Here is a 17,410-nt window from a genome sequence, read left to right on the forward strand (position 1 = left end):
CAGTCACGTCAATCGGAATCGATCGATTATCGAAATCGGTAAATCGGTCACGACAATCGGAATCGGCAAATCGGCCACGTCAATCGGTCACGACAATCGGAATCGATCAATAATCAAAATCAGCAAATCTGTCACGTCAATCGGATTCGATCGATAATCGGAATCGATAAATCGGTGACGACAATTGGAATTGATCAATAATTAGAATCAGCAAATCGGTCACGTTAATCGGAATCGACAATCGGTCACGACAATCGAAATTGATTGATAATCGGAATCGGCAAATCGGCCACGCCAATTGGTCACGACAATCGGAGTCATCAATAATCAGAATCGATAAATCGGTCACGTTGATCGAGAATCGAAATCGGTAAATCGGTCACGTCAATCGGTCATGACAATCAGAATCGATTAATAATTAGAATCAGCAAATCGATCACATTAATCGAAATCGGCAATCGGTCACGACAATCGGAATCGATCAATAATTGGAATCGGCAAATCGGACACGTCAATTGGTCACAACATTCGGAATCGATCAATAATCAGAATCGGCAAATCGATCACATCAATCGGAATCGGTAAATCGGTTACGTCAATCGGTCATGACAATTGGAATCGATCAATAATTAGAATCGGCAAATCGGTCACGTCAATCGGAATCGATCGGTAATCGAAATCGGTAAATCGGTCACGTCAATCGAAATCAGCAATCGGTCATAATAATCGTCCTCGATCGCTAATCGGTAATCAACCACTACAATCGGAATCGGAGGGCTCGACAATCGGCCTCGACAATTGAAATCAGCCTCGACAATTAGAATCGACAAATCAGTGTCGGCCTCGATACTCGGCCAAATAAGGCCTAAGGAAAGGTCACAATGTGGACATTCAACCATCATCGCCCATCAATGTGACCATTTAACCAACATTGCTCCCAAGGAGTGGCCCACGTAGAGCCAAACATATCGTAGGCCCATGGCCTCATACAAGGACCTAATACACATCACACTGGGCCGCTCACATGGGCATAATACACAACAGGTGGGCCTTGCATATGGGCCTCAAATATACATCATAGGTGGGCCTTGCACATGTAGTAAGTGGGCCTTAGAAACTGATGGACGGCAAGGATAAAACATACATTGTATAGGGTCCACGTCCCATGGACGCCATGGAATGAAACACATCCGTCAAGGTGGTTCCCACCTATCAAACAGATGTACAGTATGGATGAAACACGTACATCATGGCAGGCCCACCGTCCCATGCTGGACAGTGCGGCAGATACATCACCAAGGTGGGCCCCACGTCCAGGGATGGACGATGTGGATACAATAAAAACATCAAGGTGTGGCCCACCGTCTAGATCCGCTAGGCAACATGAATACAATAAATACATCAAGGCGGGTCCACGGCACCTATGGACAGTGCGGGAGAAACACATACCTCACGGTGGTGTCCCACCATCCCACATCCGGATTGACGATATGTACAAACATCATATGGGTCCCACTAATCTAGATGGTGTGCACAGCGGGTGGTTGTCCACCGTCCAAACTATGGATGGTATGGATTCAACATATGCATCATAGGTGGGTCCACGCACATAACCCACTAGAGATTTGAATCTACCACATTAGATGGTGTGAATGTGCACATCAAGTGGGGCCCACGACCTAGACGGTCTGATAGAGCACAAATGTCACTGTGCAACTCACCGTCCGGGGAGATAAAACACATGTATCATGGTATGGTCCATGGCTCATATGGATGGTAGTGATAAAACACTTGCATTATGGTGGAGGCCCACCAGGTGGGTGGCATGGGTGCTAAGGTGGGGCCTATACAGCACCGTCCAACAACTGGACGGTGCAGATACCAACATATATCATGGTGGATGCCACATCAGTGGACGGTCCACAAGCAGATGGACTCCACCGTCCACGGACGGTGGATGGCTTGGATGAAAGACATGTCAGGTGGGTCCACACGTGTGGGACCCACCAACTTTGATAAAGCTAGCTGATGTTTGTATTTTCACTTTTTACAGTGTCCACAACACTGCACCGTCAGATGGACGGTGCAGATGAAGAATATATATATATATATATATATATATATATATATATATATCGTGTAGGCTACATCACAGGTGGACAGAGCATGCATCGGTGGGCTCCACCATCTGGTCAGTAAAATGGACGGACGGTATGGATGGAATCACACCTCAAGGTGGTCCACGGTGCGCGCTCACGGCTGCACACGTAGCAGCTGTTGCAGCAGCTATTGGCCCACCGCCCATCAGACGGACGACTTGGATTCAACAGATGGACGGTGGGGATGGGACCCATACAGATGGACGGCGTGACTGCATACATCTGGTGGAGTCCCACCTTAGTTGGACGGTGGATGTAAAACACTTACATCAAGGTGGGTCCCACGTGGTGGCCCACCTCAGTTGGATCTAGATAATATTTGTTTTCTCCCTTCGTCCAGGGCCTGTCCAAACGGACAGGTAGGTGAAACCCGCCCGCTAGACAGACAGTGTGGATAAAACATTTGCATCATGTGGTGGGGCCCACGTTCATGGAAGGAGTGGATATACAACATATACGTCCAAGGGGGGTGTCCCATGTTCACGTGGCTGGACAGCATGGATATATGGCACATGCGTCGGGTGGGCCATACACTCCAAACAGATGGATGGTGTGGGCAATGCATATCATCAAGGTGGGCCATCAAAAGAAGGAAAGAGAAAGAGAAAGAGAGAGATCGGGGTAGCGGAGGGACCCCGTGACACTATGGGTCCCTCTATACAATGCATACATCATGATGGGTCCCACTATATGTGGGCCCTCAAATCATCAAAATCTTACAAATCAAATCATAAAATACACCTACCTATTAGCCGCCTTCTTGGTCCGATGGAATGCCAAACTCCTTGGCTTCGGCTTAGACGGAGGATGATGGAGAATGGATGGTTGGATTGAGTGCTAAGGAGGCCACACATGACCTCTCTCCCATGGACGTCCATCTCTCCCATGATTGCTTGGGAGATGGATTTTTTTTTTTTTTTTTTTCAAAAATGAGGGAGTGAGGAGTGGTGTGTAAGAGATAAGGCATGGAAAGTATGAGTCTCTTTGACTTTTGGGATGAGAGGGATAGGCTAAGCATGGGTTGCTTTAATTAGTTAGTGGGAGAGGTATGAGTGAGTGATGTGATTGATGTGATGTTGGGTAGAGATTCTTTTCTTGGAATTTGCAACGCACGGCGTTTTTTCCTCGAACTGAACGCGGGCCCACATCTCCTGGATAGGGTATCGTCTCGGCGTGCGAGACGTGACATCGGAACCGCGGCGACGATGCGATCGTACTAGTACAAGTCTCGGGTCGAGTCCACTCAGATATGTAGGACTCGACTTAGGATCGCGCGCAAACGTTGATTATACGTCGAAGGTTGCCGGAATTCGACCGGGAGGACCATATAAGTATACGGAACGGTACGGTCTAGGATACAGGCCTTACAAATGGTTGGCCGGTTATAGTAGATGAGACCCCTATCATTTGTTTATTGAATCCATTTACCAAGGCCCAGATCAATCTTCCTCCCATAACAACATTTTCACAAGTACTAGGGTTCCATAAATCCATATATATATAGACACATGCACACATATGCTCCAATGGTTAGATTTCTGACCGTTGGAGTATATGCAATCGCATTATGCCATATGTATCGCATACAATGTATACGACATATTTGACCATCACATATACTATATGCATATGCAATCGCATAATCAATTCTGCGATTATACAGTCACATAATTGATTATGTGATCACATATGACAACAGTAAGTGGTAGTGACACTTGGATAAAAGGTTTGAATGTTTAAGCTCAAATCCCATCTCAAGCATCTGTCATAGGCAGTGTATTAATAAATTAAAAAAAAGGCAATGTAGTAAATGTTGATGCAAATGTCCGGTTCCTCCTCTTGGACCTTCGCGTACCTGCACAAAAAGGGGACAAAGGAGACCCTGGCTTGAGCAGGGGACCCTCCGATGCCAAAGTCAGGCCTGGATTCTGGGTCTAAGAATATTGAGGAGCTTTTTAGAGAGGATTTTTTCCGTACCTCTCAAGGTGACCGGGGTCCTTCTTTTATAGCTACTGGGGCATTCTGTCGCACAAGGATTCTCTTCCTGATATTGAGCGCGGGATCTTCTCCTGGGATCACGGAGATAGGATCGTGCCCATCTTGAGCCTTCATCCGATCCCGTGAGCTTCGGGGTCGGAGATCTTATCCCGAGATATCCGGGATGAGGCTCGTCCTAGCGATGGTCGGTCTGGCAAGGTGGTCCGCCCGATGCATGCCCGGGACGCTGATGACTCGTCCGAACCGACTCAACCTTTGTCTCGGTTTAGCGAATCATGCCTCGGTCTTGACACATCCTTCTGTGACCCGAGGCATTAAGTCCGAGTCTGCGGACTTGTATTTTTTATCCCCAACAGTAAGCCCCCCTTACTCCGCGTGTTTCACATGACACTTAGGAGTAGCGAGTTTTGAGTCGGTTCACAACCCAGTCCGAGACAGTAGGTAGTCATTTAATGCGTTCCATGTCGCCTTTGACGGGAGGCGGTTCGGTTCCTGACATCGCATGCGCCGTCAGCCGTCAAATCGCTCATCCCGCCAATGAGGGTTGGACACGTAGCAAGGGCATTATTGTCGTCAGTCGACGAGCGCCACGTGTCGAGTGGGGGAATCGATGCAGGCGTCGAATCATTTCCTCATTAATTACTCCCGCCGTATGGCAATCTTATAAATTGGTGGGGGTCCCGCATTTTGAACTTCTATTGCCGTTCCTACTTTTCATTCCCTTTGGAGCCTTCTCAGTCTTTCATCTTCTTCCTTTCCTCTCTCTTAACCGTCAGCGCTTCCTTCCGCCATTTCCGTTTTCCTTTCTCCCTCTGGTGAGTTTTTCCTTCCTCTCTATTAGATAATAATGGCGGATAGGGGTTCTCGAAGTCCCCAGGGGGGAGCTTCCGGAGACGAAGGCGAAGCGCAACGTTTTTGGAATGTTGCGGAATCGCCTTCCTTACTGACGGAGATAGCAGTGGATGCCAACGCTGCTTTTTTATCTGAGAGAGTCCCTGAAGCTCCGGCGGAGCGCCCTGCTTCTGTTGTTCCTTCTCGTGGTGGGTCGTCTTTATTAACCCGCCCGGGAAGGCCTAACTACCCAAGGGGCATGGAGGAAGATGAGGAGGAAGAAGATGAAATGTTGATTGCCGAGGGAACCTCCGACCCAGTTCCCGTTGATGAACCGGCGCATGCCGAGTCTGAAGGAGAAGGATCGGGGGAAGATTTAAGCGGTCCGGTTCCCTCAGTCTTAACTGAGGCGGACTTAGACAGAATCCGAATCGGGTATCACATCCCCGAATCGGTCATCACCTATCTCCCCCGTCCAAATGACTTGCCGGATCACCCTCCTGCTGGGGCGGTCGCCATTTACCAAGTGTCAATGCAATGCGGCTTGCGTCTGCCCCTTCAGGCCATCGTCCGGGGAGTATTGTCTCGCATTCAGATTGCCCCGGGGCAGATAGTCCCGAATGGGTGGAGGAACTTATTCGGGTGTGCGGTGTTGTGGGCCGAGATGGAACAGCCACCGCTTACAGTCGACGAATTTCTCCACCTGTACCAAGTGCGGGTGAATCCGACGTCTTCGCTGCCTGGCGAGGCGGAGGCGGTTCCCTGATCACTGACCCTCCCACTTCCAACAAACATTGGAGAGAGCGTTGGTTTTGGGCATGTGGTCGCTGGGAGATGGATGAGCCCGGGTCCTGCGAGGCTCGTGTTCCTCGGACATTCCAGAGGGCAGGTGACTTGGGTTTTCTCTTTCTCGCCCCTTTTCATTTTATGTAATATTCTGAGTCTGTTCGGAAGAAGCGGCCGAAGCTCGGCTCCAGTGCCTCGGCTCGGATCAAAGAGTTGAAGACGTTGGATCCGGCAGACAGGTCTTGGAAGGTGCTTCTACAGCCGGAACGCCTTCATCTTGCAGGTCTAGACTCGGAAGTCACAGGTAATTGAAAATGCGTCTTCTGAGTTTTCCGAATTTCCTCTGACTTACTTCGTTTTTTTTTTTTTTGATTGTCCCAACCTCAGGATTGTCCCTGAACCGGAGATGACTGGAGCTCGTCCTGCCCTCAGGCCAGTTACGAGGTTGAAGGCTCCTCCGCGGTCGGTTCTTCTTTCGGAGCCTCGGCCTAAGAGGCAAAGGGTGGTGCGGAAGGAGAAAGAGCCAGCGAGTTCTTTTGCCCCTCCCGTCGTCGTAATTCCCGACCCAGAAGAAAGGGCTGCGGTTGCTGCCTCGGAACCTCAGGCGGCACCCGACTCGGCAAACGTTGAGACGGACGTCCCGAGACGGGAGGAAGAGACCAGGGCCGCGTCTCCAGAGGGGAAGGTGAGGCGAGGACCGCATCCTCCAGAGGGGAGGAGACGAACCAGGAAGGGCCGTCCGTCCTGCAGAAGGTGGTGATCCCTGGGCCTTAGCCCACCGGGGCGAAAGAGAGTTCGTGAGGCTCTACAACGCCCGTCATCGCACCCCCTGCCCAAGGGTGCTTTTGAACTTGCTCCCGCTTGATTAAGGCCGGGAGCTATCCTCACTATCGGCCCAGACTCTTCGCCGCCGAAGGGCGAGCGAGGAGGCCGAAATCGGGCCCCGACGGAGGCGCCCGCCCAAGGCCGCCAAGATGCGGGGCAGGGCGGCTTCCTCCGTAAGAGCCTTGGAGAAGCGCAAGCAGGTTGCTCGCATGGCTCTTCTCTCCAAGTCAAGAAGAGAACCGCGAGTTCTCGCAGTTCATGCTTCGTGCCAGATGAATTGCTCAGCTTGAGGCGGCGGAGCACATTCAGCAGGCCGTCAAGAAGACTCGGGAGGCCGAGAAGGCTAGGGACCAAGCCGAGCTTTCCTTGAGTTGGCGGAGTTCGAGGACGAGAGGGACCGCTTGTTCCAAAGCGGATATCTGGAATGCGTCAAGGATATAAAGAAATCTTTTCCCGACCTTGACCTTTCAGAAATCGAGGGTGGAGAACCCGGACACCGCTGCTGAAGACACTGCTGCTGGGGACGAGGCCGGTGCATGAGGACAGTTACCAGGGCCCTTTGATTTTTTTCTTTCTATTCACTTTGATGTATTCACACATTGTATTTGTATGTGTTTTGATGAATGAAGAAAAAAATGCTTAGCTTTATTCATTTGACTTGGCTTTAATCTTTCTTGGCTTAGAGACAACATCGCTGGATAGAGACCTTGAAAAAATGGTTGTCCGTTTAGGTCCTCCGATACTTCCGGTCGGATGGTGCCCGAACGATATAGGGTCCTTCCCGGGTCCCCCCACCCAAATTCCTTGGGTTGGGAAAACTTTCTGAGAACCATATCTCCCATTCGAAACCTTCTAATCTTAACTGGTATTGTAAAACCCACTTTCTTCGCCCCCGTCGCCCTGCGCCTTTCCCTTTGTTCGCCCAAAAGGTCAGTCCGGGCAAGGAGTTCTTCATTCTCTTTTCTGCATCGAATGAGGTGATTCGAGCCGGTAATCCGATTCAACGGGGTGACGGCGAGCCATAAGCAGTGAAAACAGTCTCCCGTGGCCGTTCGGGTAGTTCTAAGAAAAATTTTGGGAGCTCTTCGCCCATGCTCCGGCCCCCAAGCTTGGTCCGAAGATGTTGCTTGATAATCTTGTTAACCGCCCAACTTGTCCGTTGGTTTGAGGGTGATGAGGTGAAGAATAAAGTTTGATTCCCGAGGTTGTCGACATCTCGCGAAAGCTCCTTATCAAATTGCCTTTTTCCAAATGGATGGGGTACTCCGAACCAGATAATTTTTTCCACACAAACTCGGTGATCTTCTCGCGGTTATTTTAGCTAATGGCCCCTCGGCCCACTTCGTGAAATAGTCCACCGCTACCACAACAAACTTGGTCCGACCTTTTCCCATAGGGAGGGGGCCTATGATGTTGACACCCCACTGTGCGAACCTCGGGTGCTTGCCTCGGAATTGCCGCGAATCGTTACATTTGTCGCATTTTTGACAGCCGCGGCGCGTGGTAATATCCCTGTCCTAGGACCTTGTGGGCGAGAGATCGCCCTCCATAGTGGTTTCCGCAGATTCCTTCATGGATTTCCCGAATACATAGTTTGGGTGTGAGGCACCGCAGCAACGGGGCGTAGTAACCTTTCTTATAGAGGGTTCCGTGAGTATGGTGTAACGGAGGCTCGGATCTTAACTCGTCGAGCCTCGGCAAGATCTTCGGCTTTTTCAAGGTATTGGCGGATTGGATCGATCCAGGATGGTTCGAGTTGTTGGCCTCGCTAATTGGTTCATTTATACTCGGTTTATCGGGACGGACTTGGGTATTTCATCTTCATCGGGAGGCGAGCTTTGCTAAAAATCGGCTTTTTTTTAGGATCCAGTGACAGGGAAAGTTGAAATCCTTGATAAGTTCTTTCGCCCATGTATGCCTTAATCGTTTTCCGTTTGGTATACAGAATTGATTAACAACCAACCGAGAGTCGCTGAAAACATTCAGGTGCGTGACTCCCAAGCTAGCGGCGAGTCGGCGAGTAACAACGCCATATTGCCGTATTGTTCGACGCTTTGAATCCAAGTCGTAAGGCATACCGTATATAGGTATGATCCAAAGCAACCCCCCCACTTCCTTCGAGTTGGAAGAACCGCCGACAAACAGTTTCCAGAAAATAAGGCAGGGTAGGGTCGGGGGAGCGGTTGTTGTTGGAACCGCAAATCTTTGTATATCGTTGGGAGTCGTGGTGGGTTCCTTCCGATAAAATCACACGCTTGCCCTTTGACGCCTTGTTTTGAATGTCAAATTCACCTTCATGGCCCATTTCGTGAGTCGGCCGGATTCCTGGCGAAGCGGAAGATCGGTCATTACGAGGATGGTATGGGCATGGAAATACGGCCTGAGTCGAGAGGAAGTTATTAAAGCCAAGGCCATTTTTGTTGGGTATCTTTTCGGAATAATTTGACGTATAAGGGGTTTCCTTCATTCTGTTCGGGAACCGCCGCCGACACCGCTAGTAAAGGAGCAAAGACTCCCGATTCGGGCTTTGATAAGAGAGGTGCGAAACCGAGACATGATTTTAATTGTTGGAATGCCGCTTCACATTCTTCCGTCCAACCCATTGTTTGTTTTCCTTTCAACTGTTTGAAGAAAGGGAGACATTTATCCGATTAAGTGCTGCGACTCGTCCAGTCAACCTTTGGATGTCCTTTATGGTTTTGGGGGATTCCATATCAATCAAAGCCTTTATCTTCTCAGGGTTTGCCTCTATTCCTCGCTGACCAAGCACCCCAAAAGCGCATTTATTCGGATTCAGCTTCATCCGAAACTTTCGTAGGGTGAGAAACATTTTTTCCAAATCATTCACATGACGCGTTATTTTGAGCATGTCATCAAATATACTTCCGGTTTTGCCGAGCAAAGATTTTATTAACTAATCTTTGATAGGTCGCTCTCAAATGGCATCACTCGGTAATAATAAAGGCCTTTGTCGGGACAAAGGTAGTTTTTGATTTATCCTTATGCATTGCAATTTGATTATATCCGAATAAGCATCCATGGAAGGAGCTCATGTCCGCTATCCATTGGCCTATCCTAAGGGAAATATCCTTTGGGGCTTTATTTAAGTCAAGTAATCAGACGCCACTTCCGTTATTTTTTAAGCACACCGCACCCACTGGATAGTATTTCTTCTATGAAATTAGCCGGAGGAGTTTGTTGACTTCTTCTCAATGATAGGATCGTTTGGGGCCGCCGCCCCGGACGGCCGCGGGACGAGGAGTCGGGAGTCCCCAGGGTCGATCCGCATATCTTCATGACTGGGCAAAGACGGGCACCCACGAGGGTCGGTTTTTTTCAAAGGGGATAAGGACCACCCGCACGCCTGGATCCATTTGTCTACCAAGGGGACCAAGACAAGATCCTCGACCGGCTGCAACCCGAGGGTCCAATGATTCGATCGTTAATATGTTGGTCGGACCGCCTTTTTTACCCATCATGTAACATCGCCCCGCATCTCGGTCTCCTTTGAAATTTCCCCGACTGGGGAATTTCAAAAAGATGGTATGTGGAACCACCCGGGGAGACTCAATGAAGGCAAGGTTGTATCGAGGGATCGACGACCAAGAAGTCAACCATCATCGCCCGACATGGGGCCACCCATGAGTGGAACAACAATCCGCTTCCGAAAAATCAACGGGTCCGAATGGGCGGGTGGACCGTCGATCCCCATTTTTAACCCGGTAAATAACACCCGCAGATGACCGCGACGAGTATCAAACACCTTAGCGATACTGACAAGGCATCGTGGGGTGATAATCCTCGGGCATCTTCCTCGGAAAGAGATGCAATATCTTTTTCTTTTCTTCTTTGGCGATCTAGACTGAGCCTGACTAAGTTTTCTTGCATGATTCCTTCGGCATTGTTTGAGTCGCCCACCGGGACCCCTAATCGTCCGATTTCTTCCATGGTTTCCCGGGGCCGCCTCCTTTAACCTACCCGAGCGGCCGATGAGGTTCGATCTCTTCTTTTAGTGACGGCAATCACTTGTGTTATGCCATCACGGTGATAATGGCGATTTTTTCCCCCCGAAGGATTACTCGAGGCAACAAAGCCTTCGTTTTTATTTCCATCAATACTTTTCCCGAGTCTTGTTGGGGTATATGTGGAAAATTTCCCGCTTTCCGACCTTCGCTCATCACGCCGATCATCCTTCCTTTCCGCCACGGCTTCCTTTTGGCCGACTTTGCCAAAGTTTTTTTACGCAGATTCGCCTTTCCATTCGATATTATCATGCCCCGCCAGATCGGGCGGAGTTTTGTTAGAGGAGAATGGCTTATCTCTAACTCCGCATGGGCATGACGTTTTTCCAATGTTTTCCGGGATTCAAAAAAAACGCTGATATAATTTTCAGCCCTTTGAAGGGGCTTCAATTTTTTCGCCGGAATTGGTGAGGAAGGCCGCCCCCGAAGACGGATTTTTCAATGAACCACGCCGAGCTACATCGGTCAATTGGGGCCCCCAACGCATCCGAGGCATCGTGGAGCTCCAAATAGGTTTCGGTCTTGCCGGGGAAAGGAGTGATTTGAGGAATTTCGCAAAAACCCCCGAGTCCACAAAGGGGGAGCTTCGCGGACCGGCCGGATATACTTCCCTGCTTTATGTCCGCCATCTCTTTCGCCATTTCTTTCCACACTTCTCTTTTAAAATTTTGAATATCGGCTTTCCAAGGTTCACTACTCTCTGCCGTGCCTTCCATGGATGGGCGATTGCGCCTTCTTCGCTCTATCTCGTGCCGAAGATCAGTCGGGGGGAGGGAAGCGTTGGCTGACTGCGCTGGAGATGGTTCTGATCCGCCTTGGGGTTGGCTCGGCCGAAAAGACTGCGGCGCGGAAGGTTGAGGATCAACCGCCGCCGTCGGTACGTGCGCTGTCTCCCCTTGAGGATGCGGGAGTGGCTGCATTTGCTGCTGATACATTCGTTCCAGCATCTGCTTCATCATATTCATATCGGAGCGGATTTCTTGAACCTCCTTGTCCAACCGCCCATCGTCGCGACCCCGCTGATTGTTGCTTGTTCCGGTCGCCCCTCGTCGGCGGTTGTTAGGTGGGTTCTGGGCTGCGGGAACCGCGATTGGACCCGCTGGCCCTGTAATCGCATTCTCATTCAAATCTTCTTCTGGGACCGTCCTTCTAGTCATCACCATTGAAATCAGTATAGAGATACGAGATGGATTTTGTATCCAATAGACGGCGCCAAGCTGTTGATGCAAATGTCCGGTTCCTCCTCTTGGACCTTCGTGTACCTGCACAAAAAGGGGACAAAGGAGACCCTGGCTTGAGCAGGGGACCCTCCGATGCCAAAGTCAGGCCTGGATTCTGGGTCTAAGAGTATTGAGGAGCTTTTTAGAGAGGATTTTTTCCGTACCTCTCAAGGTGACCGGGGTCCTTCTTTTATAGCTACTGGGGCATTCTGTCGCACAAGGATTCTCTTCCTGATATTGAGCGCGGGATCTTCTCCTGGGATCACGGAGATAGGATCGTGCCCATCTTGAGCCTTCATCCGATCCCGTGAGCTTCGGGGTCGGAGATCTTATCCCAAGATATCCGGGATGAGGCTCGTCCTAGCGATGGTCGGTCTGGCAAGGTGGTCCGCCCGATGCATGCCCGGGACGCTGATGACTCGTCCGAACCGACTCAACCTTTGTCTCGGTTTAGCGAATCATGCCTCGGTCTTGACACATCCTTCTGTGACCCGAGGCATTAAGTCCGAGTCTGCGGACTTGTATTTTTTATCCCCAACAGTAAAAGATGCTCATGGCACATGCCTAGGCATTTAGGCCACGTACCCTTGTCTTGGGCTCGGACGAGGTGCTGTGTAAACTGTCATGAGCGAGTCCGGATCCTCTGTTATCAGGTTAACAGAGAATTCCTGATACCCTAATTCTCATTGGTCCACGTCACTACTCACTAAAAAAATAAAAATAATAAAAAACAGCTTCGTACGCCAAACTATTAGGGTGATAAGAATTCTCTGTTGACCTGATAACAGAGGATTCCGACTCCATAGCCTCATGTGAACACACTTTTCTCCATTTCTTTTCTGAAAAAAGCTTTCATTTATGTAAAACACTTCTCACAATTTTCTTAAAATTTGAAAAACTCCTAGGGTCTTCATGATTTCTTTCTTCTGTCAGTACTTTAAGCACTACATAGGACTTCGTATAAGCAATTTAAGTTTCCATTTATAACAAGCAAGTAATTGACGATGTTTAAAGAGTTTAGATATAACACATAGCTCATGATTAGACCTTCCATCCATGACGTAAGTTTTGTATCCACACCTTCCATCCATTTGTAGAGATCATTTTAGGGAAATATCCAAAGAATGAGTTAAATCCAAAGCCCCGGTGGACCAAGCACAGAAAACAGTAGGGACGGTGCCCACCGTTAAAAAACTTCTAAAGGCCATAAAAGTTTTAGATTAAGCTGATATCTGTGTTTTCCCTTATTTAATGTCTTTTTTAACTTTTGAATAGGTTCGATTTCAAACAAACATTATAGAGGGCCTTAGGATAGTTTCAACGATGGGAATCACTCTCCCCACTGTTTTCGGTAACGGGGTCCACTATGAATTTTTATATACCTCATTCTTTGGCTTATGCCCTAAAATGATATCTCAAAATGGATAGACGGTGTGGATACAAGACATACGTCATAATGAGGCCCACATAACTTGGTGACGTCACTTCAATAGCCGACTCACTGCTAAACCTGTGTAAGTATCTAATCCGCGTCCCTTATCGTGCGAAGACGACCAACATTTGTTGACTTCGTACAGCTAAAATCCGGACGCGGATTGCATCCTACCCCACCCGTACGGGCAGGAGCTTTGAGTTGTCACGTGATGTATGAGTCTTATCCACACCGTCCATCCACTTTTTTGTATCATTTAAGGCCATGAGCCCAAAAATTAGGCAGATCCAATGCTCAACTGAACGACAAAATGGGGATTAAAATCTTACTGTTGAAAACCTCTCGAGGGCTTTAGAAGTTTTAGATGCATCTGATATTTGTGTTTTCTCTTTGTCCAGGCATATGTAACTTTACCGTTAGGTTAGATGGTAAATAAATATCATAGTGGACCTAAAAAATTTCAACAATGAGAATTATTATCACTACTGCTTCCTAGGTGTGGTCCACTTGAGCTTTTTATCTACCTAAATTATCGTTTCGTAACTAAAATGATATGAAAAAAAAAAAGAAGATAGGCGGTGTGGATAAGACCCATAAACCACGCCTTCCCGGAGACGGCCGGTGGTAAGACGCAATCCGCGTCAGAAATCCCGTATCATTTTGCCGGAAGAGGATTGGCTAGTGTACCAAATGTATCTCTAGGCCGCTATGCCAACTGGGATGAATTACAAAACAATGAGTAGCCACTGATGAAGTGACGTCACTAAATTATATGGTCCCATATTGTATGTTTTGTATCCACACCGCCAATCCACTCATAGAGACCATTTTAGGATATGATCCAAAGAATGATTCGGATGCAAAGCTAGAGTGAACGCCGCTACAGAAAAAATGGAGAGAGTGCCACTACCATTAAAAATTTTTAAGGCCATAAAAGTTTTGGATAAAACTTATATTTGCGTTTTACCTTCTTTAATTTCTGTGTTAACTTATGAATAGAGGTGGACACACCCAGATCCATAGCTCAAATGATAAACTGAGTGAAAGATACCTCGTTTTAACACTAAGATCTTGGTATCAACTCCTTGAGGGTGGCTAAGAGTGAAGTGTGAAGTAACAGTGGGTGTACTAACGAGCTAAATATATATATATATATATATATATATATATATAAACCCATAAATAGATGTGTACCTTAGGAAGGTTTCAATGGTAATTGTTGGGGATAAAAAATACAAGTCAGCAAACTCGGACTTAATGCCTCGGGTCACAAAAGGATGTGTCAAGTCCGAGGCATGATTGGCTAAACCGAGACAAAGGTTGAGTCGGTTCGGACGACTCATCAGCGTCCCGGGCATGTGTCGGGCGGACCACCTTGCCAGACCGACCATCGCTAGGACGAGCCTCATCCCGGATATCTTGGGATAAGATCTCCGACCCCGAAGCTCACGGGATCGGATGAAGGCTCAAGATGGGCACGATCCTATCTCCGTGATACCAGGAGAAGATCCCGCGCGCGATATCATGACCCCCTAGTCATCCTAGCCTATAAAAGAAGGACCTGGATGGAGGAAAAAATCTTTTCTAAAAAGCTCCTCAATACTCTTAGACCTACTCGGCCCGACTTTGGCATCGGAGGGTCCCCTGCTAAGCCAGGGTCTCCTTTGTCCCCTTTTTGTGCATGTACACGAAGGTCCAAGAGGAGGAACCGAACATTTGCATCATTGCGCCGTCTGTGGGAACCGTACAAAAAGCCATCTCGTATTTCTATACCGATTTCAATGGTGATGACTAGAAGGACGGTCGAAGAAGATTTGAATGAGAACGCGATTACAGGGCCACCCGATCGCAGCCCAGCACCCACCTAACAACCGCCGACGAGAGGCGACCGGAACAAGCAACAATCAGCGGGGGCGCGACGATGGGCGGTTGGATAAGGAGGTTCAAGAAATCCCGATATGAATATGATGAAGCAGATGCTGGAACGAATGAGCAGCAAATGCAACCACTCCCGCATCCTCAAGGGAGACAACGACGACGGCGGTTGATCCTCAACCTTCCGCGCCGTCCTTCCGGCCGAGCCAACCCCAAGGCGGATCGGAACCATCTCCAGCGCAGTCAGCCATCCCCCCGACCGATCTTCGACACGAGATAAAGCGAAGAAGGCGCAATCGCCATTCCATGGAAGGAAAGCAGTGAACCTTGGAAAGCCGATATTCAAAATTTTAAAAGAGAAGTGCGGGAAGAAATGGCGAAAGAGATGGCGGACATAAAGCACGGCCGGAATGTATATCCAACCGGGTCCGAAGCGAAGGCGTCCCCCTTTGTGGACTCGGTACTGAAGGCCCGGTTGCCCGAGAGGTTTCGATTACCTCAAATCACTCCTTTCACCGGCAAGACCGACCCAACGGAGCACATCGAATGCTTCAGAACCTATATGGAGCTCCACGATGCCTCGGATGCAGTAATGTGTCGGGCCTTTTCTCTTACATTGACCGATGTAGCTCGACTGTGGTTCAAACAGTTGAAACCAAAGTCCATCAGTTCATTCGCTGAGCTGAGCGACGCCTTCCTCACCAACTTCATCGGCGGAAAGAAGAAATTGAAGCCCCCTGCACACCTGAACAACGTAGTTCAAAAGCAGGGAGAGCTATTGAAAGATTATATCAAGCGTTTTAGTTTCGAATCCCTCCAGGTTCGGAAACATTCAGAAGAAACGGCTCTCAATGCGCTCATGCAAGGAGTTAGAGATAAGCCATTCCTGGCATCTCTAGACAAAACTCCGCCCGATACTCTGGCAGAATTTATGGCACGGTCGGATAAGTATGCGAATGCCGAGGAAGCGCGAATCCTGCGTGAAACTAAAACTTTGGCCAAAGAGTCGGCCAAAAAGGAAGCCGACTCGGCCGGAGGAAGGAAACGCAAGGATGATCAAGCGCGTGATGAGCGAAGGTCAGGCAAACGGCCGGATCGAAGATTTTCCACATATACTCCCCTGAACAAGACTCGGGAAGAGGTATTGATGGAAATAAAAAACGAAGGCTTTGTTAACTGGCCCAGTAAGCTCAGGAGTAATCCGAATCGGCGGGACAAGGATAAATACTGCCATTATCACCGTGATCACGGCATAACACAAGTGATTGCCGTCACCTAAAAGAAGAGATCGAACGACTCATCAAAGACGGCCGACTCAGAGAACATATGGTTAAAGCTGGGGCAGCTGAGGCACGCCCGACCGAGAGTCAGCCTATGGAAGAAATCCGGACGATTATCGGCGGTCCACGAGGTGGGGGCGACTCAAACAATGCACGAAGGAATCACGCAAGAAAACTTAGTCAGCCTCAGTCCGAGCTCATGATTATAGATCGGCCACCGAAGGAGAAGAAAAGGGAAAGATATTGCATCTCGTTCACAGAGGAAGATGCCCGAGGTATCCATCACCCCCACGATGACGCATTAATTGTCACCCTGACTATCGCTAACCGAAAAGTATTCCGGATACTCGTCGATACGGGGTCATCTGCAGACGTGTTATTTACTCAGGCGTTCGACAAAATGGGGATCGAACGGTCCACACTACGCCCAGTTCGGACCCCGTTGATCGGTTTTTCCGGAGGACAGGTACTCCCTGAAGGGATTGTCTCGTTACCACTCACTGCTGGTAGTGCCCCATGTCAGACGACGATGATGGTTGACTTCTTGGTCGTCGATCAACCCTCAGTATACAACGCCATACTCGGCCGACCTTCATTGAGTCTCCTCCAGGCCGTGGTATCCACATACCATCTTTCAATGAAATTCCCGACCGAGTCGGGAGTCGGAATTGTCAAAGGAGACCAGCAGGATGCGAGGCGATGTTACATGATAGCCGTAAAAGGAGCCGCCGACAAAAGTCCGACCAACATATTAACGATCGAATCATTGGACCCTCGGGGCGAGAATTATGAACGAGGACAGCCGGTCGAGGATCTTGTCTCGGTCCCCTTGGTCGAGACAGATGGATCCAAGACAGTACGAATTGGCTCGTCTCTGCAGTCCCCTTTGAAAGAAAAGCTGATAGCCCTGCTCCGTAGGTACGCCGACGTCTTTGCCTGGAGTCATGAAGATATGCCCGGGATCGACCCCTCTGTGGTGACT

The sequence above is a fragment of the Magnolia sinica genome, chromosome 10, assembly GCF_029962835.1.
Source record: "Magnolia sinica isolate HGM2019 chromosome 10, MsV1, whole genome shotgun sequence".
Classification (NCBI taxonomy): Eukaryota; Viridiplantae; Streptophyta; class Magnoliopsida; order Magnoliales; family Magnoliaceae; genus Magnolia; species Magnolia sinica.